General features: G+C 44.9%; 1 pseudogene; it reads right to left on the minus strand.

Annotated features, from left to right (window-relative positions):
• Positions 1-13,560, minus strand: part of LOC132808116 (zinc finger protein 497-like) — a 27,148-nt pseudogene extending 13,588 nt beyond the window's left edge.
• Positions 13,561-13,853: the final 293 nt, after the last annotated feature.

Here is a 13,853-nt window from a genome sequence, read left to right on the forward strand (position 1 = left end):
AAAACAAATTAAAACTGTCGGCGGTGGAGGAGAGAGAGCCGGCGCCCGCGGCTTCTTCGGCGGCGGCCGGAGCCCAGGAGCTCAACAACCCCCCGGAGCTGGAGGAAGGTCCGAGCTCCAAGAAGCGGGGGGTCCGGCTGGAGGCTGGATTTACTCAAGGCTTGTATCTATTAACTTATTTAAATGGTACCTACTGTATGGGGGTATGGTTTACATTAAAACCGGAGGATCATGTCAGAGTGTTTGTTTATATTGAGCAGTTGTAGTTGGTAAAATACACTCCCTGGAGGAACACCTTCTATGATGCTGCATTTCTTACCTTCTGCCCTTCCCCATCTGTTATCTCTCATCTCAATTTTACATTTTCGGTCAAATTTAGTTTCACAATAATCGGACATGGTATTCACTGTATTATTAATAAATCTGTTGGATTGTTGTTAAACAAAATTAATGGTGTAATTTCATTTATGATGTCTGAGTTTGACATTGAATGTGCAGGTGGAATACCAGTAAGTTGTAAAAATAAATCAAGAGCTTGTCCTTTTTTAACAAAAAAAGGAGTTTAATGATATTATTGGCACTGTCTCCTTGAGCATGAAGATTCAAATCTGAGCAACAAACCATTTCATGCAGTCATCCAGTTTAATTCAAGCCTAAGAAAATAATTCTGGCAGGCTAAGATTTATACAACCCAAAATATAATTGATTATCTTGTGTATTCTTATCTTTAAGCCGTAACAGAAGGCATTTCGTGGCAGTTTGAGACTGAAACATAGCTGGAAAGAATGTAGATTGATGAAGGAAAATCAAATGGCAGAGTCTGATGCCACAATCTGTCAGTCTGGCTTGATTGCATGGGTGTGGTTCTTCAAAAGCACCTTCCAAGCCATGCCTCAACCACCAAGAACAGACAAGTGTGAACACAGGATTCCGACTGCAAGATATATCGCATTGCTTCTTTGTTATTGACCAAAATGCTGGAACTCATTCCTGAACATTGTTGCAGACCACACCATGTTTGTGAAGCAATTTAACAGGCAGCTCAGGACCACCTTTTCAAGGTCAGTTTGGAAAGAGTTGTTGGCACAGCCAATGATATTAACATCTCATGAAATGGTAAGCAAAGAGCCCAGGGTGTTGGAGGCTGAATGTTAGCATGGATAGAGGATGGACTAACTACCACAGTTATGGTAAGGGGCATGTTCAGGATGGCAACTTGTAATTTGTGGTGTACCACGGGGATCAGCGCTGGGGTCAACATTATTTACAATATGTATACGAATTACTTGGATAAGTAAAGTGAATGTACTTTTGCAGAAGAGACAGTTGATGTGAAAGCAGGTGGTGAGGATGACATTAGATATCTGGAGAGGGATATAGACAGGTTAAGCAAATGAACGAAAGCTTGGCAGATGGGAAAATGAGGTCATGCAGTTTGTCAGGAGGTGAAGAACTGAATATTAAATGGAGAAAACTTTAGAGGATTTGGAATCACATCCACGAATCTCTTCATCCAATTTCAGTAAGTAATAGGGAGCAAATGGGAGTTTGGCCTTTTCAACAGAGTATAAATGTAGAAAGGTTATAGTGAACCTTTGTAAGGCCCTAGTCAGGCCACAAGTGAATACTCTGAACGTTTAGGACCCTTTACCTGAGGAAAGATATATTGGCATTGGAGGCAGTCCAGAGATGGTTGACCATGATGATATCAGGGATGGAAAGAATGTCTTATGAGAGAAATGAATAGGTTGGGCCTGTGCTTATTAGAAGTTAGAAGAATTAGAGGTAACCTTATTGTCACGTACAAGATTCTGAGGAGACTTGACAGGCTGGACGTGGGAAAGTGGGTGAGTCTGGGACCAGAGGAAGTAACCTCCAAATAAGAGATTGCATGTTTAGGACAGATAGGAATTTCTCCTGAGGGCAGTAAATCTGTGGAACTTGATACTAAAAGGGCTGTTGAGCCTGGGTTGTTATGTGCATTCAAGGCTGAGATAGTGTTTGTTTTAATCAGTAAGCGAATTGAGGATTACTGAGGATTATGGGACAATGGCAGAAAAGTGGAGTAAATGTTTACCAGAATAATTGTGATCTGAATGAATGGCAGAGTCAACTCAATGGGCTGAATTGAATAGTAAATACTAATGAGGAAAAGGATACAACTGGCAATTACAGACCAGTCAATGTTGGGAAGCCTAGAGATTGTAGGGAGTTGGTGGCATTTGGGCATTGTTACTGGATTTAACATCTGGAGTTTCAAAATGATGCTGCTATGGCCCCGATGCAATTTGAAATCAATTTATGTATCTGGAATATAAAGCTGCTTTGATGATCTTATCAATTGTCATAAGTACCGATCTTGTTCACTAATAACCTTTTTTTTAAGGAAGGAAATCTTCAGTCCTTTCCCAGTTTGGTGAATGTGTCACTCTTGATCCAAAGTCATGTGATTGACTCTTAACTGCCCTCTGAATTGGCACTTGGTTCTTTTAGGAGACAAAGTGTCACATTCCATGAATGAATAAAGAAAAATATTCAGGACAAGATTGTCACTGTCAGTGAAGGGAAGATTGTGATCTAGTGATACTGGTTAAGTAGCCCAGAGATTTCGGTTTTCTGAGAACAAAAATTAAAATCCCATCCTGGATGCTAGTGGACTTTATTTTCAATGAATAAAAAGATCAGGAAGTGAGAGTTTGTCTCAGTACTGGCAACAAGGAAACCATTATTGGCTAAGACAATGAATTGCAGATGTTGGAGATCAGCAACAATTGCTGGGAAACTGCAGCAGGTCTGGCAGCATCTGTGGAAAGAAAACAATTAATGTTTTGAATCCAGCCTAATTTTGAAGGACTCAAAACAGTAACACTGTCGTCTCCTCATAGATGCTGCCAGAACTATTGCTTTTGTCCAATCATTACTGATTGTTGTGAAAGTATTCTTTCGGGAGGGAAATCTACCATCACAACCCTACACATGTGTGCGCACGCTCACATCATGTGACTCCAGACCTACTACAATGTGGTTGACTCTCAACGAAGTTCTAGCATGTAGCCAATTGCTCGGTCCAAAGGCCATGAAGGATGGTGAGCAAATGTTGGACATGCGAGCAACAATCCCATCCCTCAAAATATTTTCTTATATATTATAAAGCATAGGTTAATGAAGGACAGCCAAAACAAAATGCTATGGGAAGGTCATGCCCAACTAACTTGATTTGCTTGTAGTTATAAATGTTGTTTTTAAAATCTTCTTCAGCGAGGACATTGGTTCCATCATTGTTGCAATACTGCATGCAATTCTGTGCTTTCTGATACAGGAAGGGTGCTATGAAATTTGAAAGGGTTCAGAAAACATTTACAAGGATGCTGCCAGGGCTGGAGGGTTTGAGCTACAGGAAGAGGCTGAATAGATTGGGGCTGTTTTCCCTGGAGCTTTGGAGGCTGAGGAGTGACTTTAAAGACATTTATAAAATCATGAGAGGCATGGGTAGGGTAAATAGGCAAGGTCTTTTCCCTTGGGTGGGGGAATCCAAAATTAGAGGGCAAAGGTTTAAGGTTAATGGCAAATGGAGTTTAATATAGATAAGTGTGAGTTCTTATATTTTGTATCGTCAAATCAAGACCGGAATTTCATGGTGAATGGTAGGACTTTAAGGAGTGTAATGGAACGTAGGGATCTTGGAAGGACTCTAGCAAATTAGAGTCGAGATAAGCACCAAATAATAACACATACCAACAAGCACCAAATCTGTTTCATATGCAGGATTTCAAACCAAGAGATGTAGGGGTGCAGGTTCATCGCACCTGGAAAGTGGAGTCATGGGTAGACAGGGCGGTGAAGAAGACTTTTGGCATGTTTGCTTTCATCAGTCAGAGTACTGAGTACAGGAGTTGGGATGAATTATTGCAGCTGTCATAGATTTCACATAACAACACAAGATGTGACCCTGTCCTCCCCTGACTGACCGTCCCTTTGCATATCAGGGGGAAGACACCCCTTTAATTGTGATGATCAGGAAACATGCCATCCTTCAAAAAAAGGGCTGTGTTCACAAATATTTGGACAGAGGAAGGAAGTTGAAGTTTGGGTGAAGATCAATCTTCATTCAGAGAGAGAAGAAGAGCAGCAGCAGCTTCAGAAATTCATGGTCCAACTTCTGAAAATACCTTGTCTGATTTGCAGTTGTTTCTGGGCTTGTAATACCGTACTGCAGCATATTGTAGATCTTCAGTAAGAACGTCAATACTGCACTAGAGGTCCATTCAGCAAGTTGAGTCCATGTGAACTCTTTGTTGAGGTATGCAGTCTGCCCCATAACCCTGTTGGTTTACAGTTACATATGGATCTACACAAAGATCTTTGGGATTGAGAGGAAAGAATGTTCCACAGTAACTAGAATTACGTTTAGATTTTCTGTCATGGACTGACTGTGATGATCCTTGCAATCACTTCACAAGAATATTACAAGAGAAGAATTTGGAGGCAGAAATCTCAGACCAAATATCACATCAAAGTCTGACAGTCACTTGATTCACGAGGACGTGGATATTGATGACCTTGAAAACAAAGAGGAGAAAGTCTGTCTGCTTAGTTAGGTTTTAAACGTCAGTGTGACTGGAACCTTAGAGTCTCACATACCCACACACCAGAGTAGTGACTGGAACAAGCTTTACAGACTGAATGAGAGTGTTCCAATTATCAGAGGGTTCACCAGTAACACCACACACATGCTGTAAGTGTGAGCGAGTTTTCAACTGATTGTTAAGGTCAGAGACAGACGAGGGCACCTGTACCATGGAGAAACCGTGGAAATGTGGGGAGTGTGGGAATGGTTTCCCTTCGCCATCTGCGCTGGAGATTCATTGGCGTTTGCACGTCGGGCAGCGGCTATTCACCTGTACTCATGCAGGAAAGGCTTCCCTCAGTTACACCACCTCCTGGCCTCCAGCGGGTCCACACCAGCAAAAACCCGTTCATCTGCCCCGTGTGTGGGCAGGGCTTCACTCAGTCACACCAGCTGTTGCCGCACCAGCGGATGCACACTGGGGAGAAACCATTTTCCTGCTCCGTGTGCGGGAAGGGCTACACCCGGTCGTATCACCTGCTGCTCGGCTTCCACGTCCACACTGGGGAGAAGCCGTTCACCTGTCCCGTGTGGAGCAATGACTTCTGTGATTCCTCCACCCTGCACAAACACCAGCACATCCACACCAAGGAGCAGCCGTTCACCTGTCCAGTGTGTGGGAAGGGCTTCACCCAGTCGTGCAACTTGTGGAGACACCAGCAACTTCACAAGTGAGATTGCGCAGGGATTCGGGTTGGATTCTGCTGTTACCGCTGCTGAGAGTCACATCTTGAACCCTGTTTAGTGGGTGAAGTGGGAGGGGTAAGGGGTTCCTTTATGCTGACTGGTCGCTCTCACACCCACTTTACTTCCAATGGGGGCTGATGCTCTCTGAGTCTGGGATTGCACCATCCCTATGGAACAGTCCACAGAAGTGGCTGAAGTGCATTTAGATCTGAAATAGATACATTTGTCTCTGTCCCATTGAGTCTCCAAAATCAAATGATGACACACCGATTGGGATGGGGGTGGCATGGTGGCTCAATCATCTAATTGGCCTCTGTCAGTGTTTATGCTACACCTGAGCATCCACCCACCCCTTCATCAGCATACAGGTATCCCCTGTTTTTGAAAGTTCACTTTACCCCCTACCCCCTCCCCATCCAAGACTGTGCCAATTCTTAATCCTAACTTAGATCTGCTATTTATTGCCGATGTGTGGTTCCTGTCCCTGTATTCACCTCCCATTCATGTGTCTATCCAGATATACCTTAAGTGTTGCTAAGGTGCCTCTTTCCACTCCATCCAATGGCAATGCATTCCAGGCATCCAGCATCCAACTGTGTGAAAAATCTTCCCTTTCAATTCTCCCCCAGACTGTCCCCTTCTCACCTTGAACCTGTGCCCTCTTGTAGTTGACTTTTCCACTCTGGGGAGGGGGAAAGCCTCTGACTATCTAACAGACTATCTGGCCCAACACCAAACATCCAAAGAATAATCCACACAGACCCATTTCCCTATCCCTATTACTCGACATTTACCCCTGACTAATGTACCTAACTTTCAATTCTTGAACACTGTGGGGCAATTTAAGCACGGACAATCCAACTTAACCTGCCAATCCCTGGGCAGTGGGTAATTTAGCATAGCCACTCCACCCTAACCTACACATTTGGATTGTGAGAGGAAACCGGAGGAAACCCATATCGACACAGGGAGAATTTGCAAACTCCACACAGACAGTTGCCTGAGACTGAAATCGAACCAGTTTCCCTGGCGCTGTGAGGCATCAGTGCTAATGATTGAGCCACCATGCCACCCCCATCCAGCCAATCGGTGTGTCTCATCATTTTGTCGAGGTCATCCCTCCGCCTCTATCTTTACAGTGAAAATAATTCAGGTTTACCCCATCTCTTCTCATAATGAGACCTCCAGACCAGGCAATGTCCTAGTGAACCTTCTCTATACCCTCTCCCCAGAGCATCCATGTCCATGTTATCCATGTCCTAGTGAACCTTCTCTATACCCTCTCCCCAGAGCATCCATGTCCATGTTATCCATGTCCTAGTGAACCTTCTCTATACCCTCTCCCCAGAGCATCCATGTCCATGTTATCCATGTCCTAGTGACCCTTCTCTATACCCTCTCCCAGAACATCCATGTCCTAGTGAACCTTCTCTATACACTCTCCCCAGAGCATCCATGTCCATGTTATCCATGTCCTAGTGACCCTTCTCTATACCCTCTCCCCAGAACATCCATGTCCTTCCGCAATATTCTGAATGTGAACGGAATAAATCGCTGTAACATAACTCGCCAACTCTTACACTCAAGGCAAGCGTGCTGTGTGCCTTCTTGATCACGTTACCCACCTGTGTTGCCACTTTTGGAGATCTATATGGCCAGATCTCTCTGTATGCCGGTGCTTCTATGTGGTCTGAAATTTATCGTACAATTCTTGTATTTCCTATGTATCTGTATCCAGCTTTACCTTAATTGTATTCCCCTCTTTATGTCTTTTCCCCTCTTTATCTCTTTTCCCCAATCCTCACCCCTCCACTCATCAGCATATCATAAGACTATAGGAGCAGAAATGATGCCATTCAGCCCATTGAGTCTGCTCCACCATTCAATCACGGCTGATAAGTTTCTCAACCCCATTCTCCCCGTAACCTTTGATCCTCTTGATACTCAAGAACCTAGTTATTCCCATCTTAAATGTATTCAGTGATCTGGCCTCCACAGCCTTCTGGGACAGTGAATTCCATAGATACACCACTCTCTGCCTGAAGAAGTTCTCCTTATCTCCGTTCTAAAAGGTCTTCCCTCTACTTGAAGGCTGAGCCCTCGGGTCCTAGTTTCTCCTACCAATGGAAACATTTTCCCAACATCCACTCTGTCTAAGCTGTTCAGTATTCTGTAGGTTTCAATTAGTTCCCTTGTCATCTTCTAAACTCCATTGAGTATAGACCCAGAGTCCTCTGATGTTCTTCATATGTTAAGCTTTTCAATCCTGGGACTTTTCTCATCAACCTCCTCTGAACATGTTCCAGGGCCTGTACATCCTTCCTGAGATATAGGGCCCAAAACTGCGTACAATACTCCAATTGTGGCCTGACCGGAACCTTATAGACCCTCAGAAGTACATCCCTGTTTTTATATTCAAGTCCTGTCCAAATAAATGCCATTGTTGCATTTGCCTTCCTCACTACTGACTCAACCTGTAAGTTTACTTTGACAGAATCCTGAGCTAGAAGTCCCAAGTCTCTTTACTCTTCAGATTTCTGAATTTTCTCCTCATAATCCTTCTGTTCCAAGGTAGCAGCAGAGAGTTCCAGACACATCGATTTGTATTCAGGGATATCCAAGGATCTCAAGAACTGCCAGTATCTCAGAAAGAATCGGTATTCCGGGAGGAGGCAGAGAGGAGCGTGGTGTGCACCTGTAAACTCCAGAACTTCCCCCAACTTCATGAGTCAACAATAACTTTTTCTGACCAAGAAACGAAAGGGCCGGCGAGAACTGTGACACTACAGGAACTGAAATTAGGCCATTCAGCCCATTGAGTCTGCTCCACCATTCACTCATTCTGGAGTATCAAGGGGTTCAAAGGTTACAGGGAGAATGGGGTTAAGAAACATATCAGCCATGATTGAATGGCAGAGCAGATTCAATACGATAAATGGACTAATTTCTGCTAGTTAACCATCCCTGGGAAGAAGGAGGCAACACAATAAGTTGTTTCTTGGGACAGGCAAGATAATGTTTAATAATGGTGTGACAAAAGGACAATTAATTCTGCCTGTGGAAGGAAAGCCTTGACATAGAGGGGTTAATTGCAGAGCAGGCTGTTTCAAACAGACAGCTAACCCTCAAGGATAAGAAGGGAAGCTACAGAGCTGAGGTCTCCAGCAATGGGAGGTGATGTTAGAGTCTTAAAAAATAGTCACACCACAGATTTGAAAATGAGGAAATGCCACCAAAATTCAACTCCAGAACGATGCTGCAGCAGTAGTACTTAGAAGAATAATACTGCATCAAACCCCTAGACACTTCCAGAGATGGGCACTGTCAGTGGAAACCCAGTTAAATTCAGCTATCAACTGGGTGATAGCCAAGTTTGGGGGGGTAAAGCTGAATGAACTTGAGGGGTTTTATTTGTGGTTGCTAAGTGCAATAAAGTGCAAATCATTGTTTCAGCAGTTGGTTCTCTGTGCAGTTTGAGTCAGGAGCCAAATTAAGGTGATTCACCCACAACCACACCAAGAGGCTGGGATTAATATTGACTCTATTGCATTCAAGAGAATGTCATCAATACTGTTATAAAGCGAAGGCTGAACCGCCCCCACCCCCCCACTCTCCAAGATCTCAAACCAAAACGTCTAAAGAGTGGCACGTTGCCCTTTAATCTGTAAAGTCAGTGTGATAAGTGGTGTAACCTGCTGTAGTGTTAAAAATAAATCTCCGACACTTTAAAATCAACAATCAGCAATTTATTTACCCAACTCTCACAGTGAACAAATGAACAAAGCTACTAACAAACTGAATAAATCCTTCTTAACTACTAAGTATTCTGGAATAAATCCTTCTTAACTACTAAGTATTCTGGAATAAATCAAGATTCTCTGGTATACTGTTCCAATCAATACATGTCCCACTCAGATAACACAAAATAGAATTTAATCGCTCAGATTACAACCAGGTTGTGTGTCTTCCGGAATATTCTGTGCCATCTTCTGTCGGGGATGCCTCCTCCGATTCCTCTGTCAGGAATGCTCTTCTCTGTTTTTCTAAATGATGCTTTCTCTAATACACAGATGACTGAGAGCACGGATTCTTTATGATAGGATTGGTCCTGTTGTCAAAACTTTAGGATTTAAATTTAATAAGTTTTTGGTAGCCAATGGGGTTGATTTAAATTGATTGGTGAAATTGAAAACCTGTTTCTTGTCCTGCTAACTGCATAACCTTTTGATTCAAATGTTTCAGTTCAGCTGCTTTTTGTTGTGATCATGCTGCTCCTTTAAGAAGATTATGTTGTTGGTTTATTTTCAGAAAAGGTTGTAAATGGCACAGCTTCCCATTCGTCTAGGATTAAGGTTTTCACTAATGGTTAACAGATACTGGCTAAGGCAACAATCAGGGAAAAGGGTTTGACTTTTTTTTCTAAAATACTTCTACAATGAAAGGGCAGTTGTCCCATTCTTTTCCACTGGTTTTGGTTTTAGCAAGCGGTCTGTCTGAAGCTGCTGCAGGAAGAGATGTTTCCTGATTCAACAGATGTTTCTGGCTGACTCTGAAGCTTCCGGGAAAATAGTACCAGCGTATTCAGCCTCTCCCTGTAGCTAAAACCTTGCAGCCCTGGCAACGTCCTTCCAAACCTTTTCTGAACCATTTCAAGTTTCACAATGTCTTAAAAAGACATCAACTTTGCTTGACTAATGTGGGAGAATTTTCTGCATGACGCATTGTGTCTGAAAGAGCCCTCCTGTGTGCTGTGACAGAGCTACAGTGACTTTCAAAAGCCTGACAAATGCTGTTATCAGTCAAAGATTCATTGGGAGAAGCTTCTCAATCACATCTGTAAATGGAGAGAGTGTTTTTAATAATGAGACATGAATAAAGGCTGCATTAATCTTTTGTTCTGAAGATTTACTCATACATCTCAAAACAGAGCAGTCTACAGGAATAAAAGACACTGCTGCCTATTTCCTGACCAGGACCAACTTTGCACAGAAAACATGGACATTTTAAATGAATGGGGTGCCATTCGTTTTAAGATGAGGTGAACTTAAGAGGCACAGCATTGGCTGAGAAATGAGAGATCCTTGACACACACACAGCCAAAATCATCACTGCCATTATTATCAAATTAGAATTTAGGCTGGATAGGCTGGGATGTTTTTCCAGTGGAGCCGAGGAAGTTGAGAGGCAATATTTTCAAACCATGAGGGGTAGAGTTGGGTTAATGGTAGCTGTCTCTTCCCTAGGGGGAGGATTTCTAGACCAAGGACGCGTTTTTATGGTGAGAGGAGAAAGATGGAAGAAAAGATGTGGGGCAAAATATTTACAAAGTCTAGTTCGCCTGGGGAAACAGCTGCCAGTGGAAGTGGTTGAAGCAGGTACATTAACAACATTGAAAAGGTGTTTCAACAAATACATGGATAGGAAAGCTTGAGAAGGATATGGGCCAAGTGCAGGAAATGAGGTTAGTGTTGACAAACATTTTGGTCAGCATGGACCGGTTTGGGCTGAAGGGCCTGTCTCTGTGCTATAGTACTGTATGACTGGCGTCTCTCTGACAGTGTTGAGTTTCCACATGAACCAGGAAAAAGTGAGGACTGCAAATGCTGGAGATCAGAGTTGAGAGTATGGTGCTGGAAAAGCACAGCAGGTCAGGCAGCAACCGAGGAGCAGGAGAATCGATGTTTCAGGCATAAGGACATCCAGATGAATATCTCACTAAATCAGGCTGAATAAAATCTGAGTAAAAAATGAGGTCTGCAGATGCTGGAGATCACAGCTGCAAATGTGTTGCTGGTCAAAGCACAGCAGGCCAGGCAGCATCTCAGGAGATATTGCCTGGCCTGCTGTGCTTTGACCAGCAACACATTTGCAGCTGAATAAAATCTGATCTCATTTGTCAACTCTGATGCAGAGGTGCAGGGGCTGGACAGGTCAGAAGTCACACAACACCAGGTGAGAATCCCAATAGATTGATTTGAATTCAGGAGCTTTCGGAGCACTGTTCCTTCATCAGGTAAAGTGATGAAGGAGCAGCACTGATGAAGGAGCAATGCTCCTAAAGCTTGGGATTTCAAATAAACCTGTTGGACTGTAACCTGGTGTTGTGTGACTTCTGACTTCTTCAACTGCGCATTCATGTTGAACTTGATGGGATACTTTATCCAACTTGGTGTAGTTAAATCATATCGTTTGGAGGGGTTCATTTGAAACCTTTCAGGAGGTGAATTCAACAAGATTGAATTATGCAAAGTTACTCAGTTCTAAACTTACATCAGGACCGGTAGTCATAGAGAGGTACAGCGCAGAAACAGATCCTTCAGTCCAACTCGTCCACGCTGACCAGATATTCTAAATTAATCTAGTCCCATTTCATAGCACTTGGCCCAAATCCCTCTAACCCTTTCTATTCACGTCTCCGACTAAATGTCTTTTAAATTCTGTAATTCTACCAGCCTCCTCCACTTCCTCTGGCAGCTTATTCCATACACGCACCACACTCTGCATTAAACGTTTTCCCTTTCGGTCCCTTTTAAATCTTTCCCCTCTCACTCTAAATCTACGTCCTCTAGTTCTGACAATATCCTGGTAAATCATTTCTGATGGAGATGTCAACGTTTCGGGTAGAACCCTTCTTCAGTCCGGAGGGATAATCCCTGAAATGCTGACTTCTCCACCTCCTGGTGCTGCCTGCCTTGTTGTGCCCAGCCTCCTGCTTGTCTATTTTAGATTCCAGCATCTGCAGTTTTTTATTTTGTCTCTAACAAATGGTGGAGCAGATTCGATGGGTCAAAATATCCTAACTTCTGCTCCAATGGTCTTAAGTTCGTGCGGGTCCTGGGCTCAATGAGCAGCAGTGCCCACTGGAAGAAATGTTCACGGAATCATACAATCACTACAGTGTGGAAACGGGCCCTTCTGCCCAACAAGTTCAGACCGACCCTAATAAGAGTAACTCATCCAGACACATTCTCCTACCCGATCACTCTGCACTTACCCCAAACTAATGCAGCACATCTACACATTCCTGAACACTGTGGGACTATTTAGCTTGGCCAATTCGCCCAAACATGTGCACGTTTGGACTTTGGGAAGACACTGGAACACGCAAAGGAAACCCACGCAGACACTGAGGGGAATTACATGCAAACTCCACACAGACAGTTACCCTGAGGATAGAATCAAATCTGGGTCCCTGGCGCTATGAGGCAGCAGTGCGAACCACTGAGCCACCACCCCCCCTTCCCCCTCCACTCCCCCAGTAGAAAACAAAAAAGCCTACCAACTCTCATTACCCCCACTGTCAGAAAGGGCAGGAGGTTCAGACCTGGGGGTGACCCTCAGCAGCGTTACCGGCAGAATCTGATTGTTGGGAGCATTGGTGCCTCCGCTGGTGCTTGTTCAAACTGCAGGACATTGTGAACCTCTGCCCACACTCAGGGCAGGCAAACGGCCTCTCCCCAGTGTGGACCCGCTGGTGCGTCAGTAGACTGGAGGAGACAGCAAAGCCCTTCCCGCACTCGAGGCAGGTGAACGGCCTCTCCCCAGTGTGGACCCACCGGTGTGTCAGCAGGTGGGATGCCTGAGTAAAGCCCTTCCCGCACTCAGAGCAGCTGAAGGGCCTTTCCCCAGTGTGGACACGCTGGTGCTTCAGCAGGTCAGAAGAGCGTGTGAAGCACTTCCCGCAGACAGAGCAGGTGAACGGCCTCTCGCCAGTGTGGACCCGCCGGTGGGCCAGCAGGTCAGAGGAATCGCTGAAGGCCTTCCCACATTTGGGGCAGGGGAAGGGCTTCTCACCGGTGTGGACCCGCCGATGAATCACGAGGTGGGAGGAGCGAGTGAACACCTTCCCACAATCGGGGCAGCGGAAGGGCCTCTCCCCTGTGTGCAGCCGCTGGTGCCTGATCAGGGCGGAGGAATCGTTGAAGGCCTTCCCACACTTGAGGCAGCTGAAGGGCCTCTCCCCGTGTGCACCCGCAAGTGCCTCAGCCGGGCGGAGGAATCGCTGAAGCTCTTCCTGCACTCAGGGCAGCTGAAGGGCCTCTCCCCTGTGTGCACTCGCCGATGCCTCAGCAGGGCAGAGGAATCACTGAAGGCCTTCCCGCACTCAGGACAGGAGAATGGCTTCTCCCTGGTGTGACTGCGACGATGTGTCTCCAGGGCAGACGGGACACGGAAACCTTTCCCGCAGTCGCCACACTTCCATGGTTTCTCCATGGCCGAAGCTACAGTTGCACACAAACGCGTGTATGTCCCTCCCAGCCTTGAATTCCTCTTTTCAGGCCAGTTAACTGTTTCAGGCTCCACACTCCGTGCGTTGCTGCAACAGTAGGGTCTCTCTTCCAGTCCCACTGATGCTGAAAACGGACTGAAACAGGAACCAATTGGATCACAGTCGAAAATTGTTGCAGTCCCGATGGATTGAGTGACTCACAAATGCTGGAGAATCAGAGTCGGAAACTGCGGGTCAGGCAGCATCCGAGGAGCAGGAGAGTCAATGGTTCAGGCATAAGCCCTTCATCTGTTGATTTTGAAACTTCAT

The sequence above is a fragment of the Hemiscyllium ocellatum genome, assembly GCF_020745735.1.
Source record: "Hemiscyllium ocellatum isolate sHemOce1 chromosome 27 unlocalized genomic scaffold, sHemOce1.pat.X.cur. SUPER_27_unloc_31, whole genome shotgun sequence".
Lineage (NCBI taxonomy): Eukaryota > Metazoa > Chordata > Chondrichthyes > Orectolobiformes > Hemiscylliidae > Hemiscyllium > Hemiscyllium ocellatum.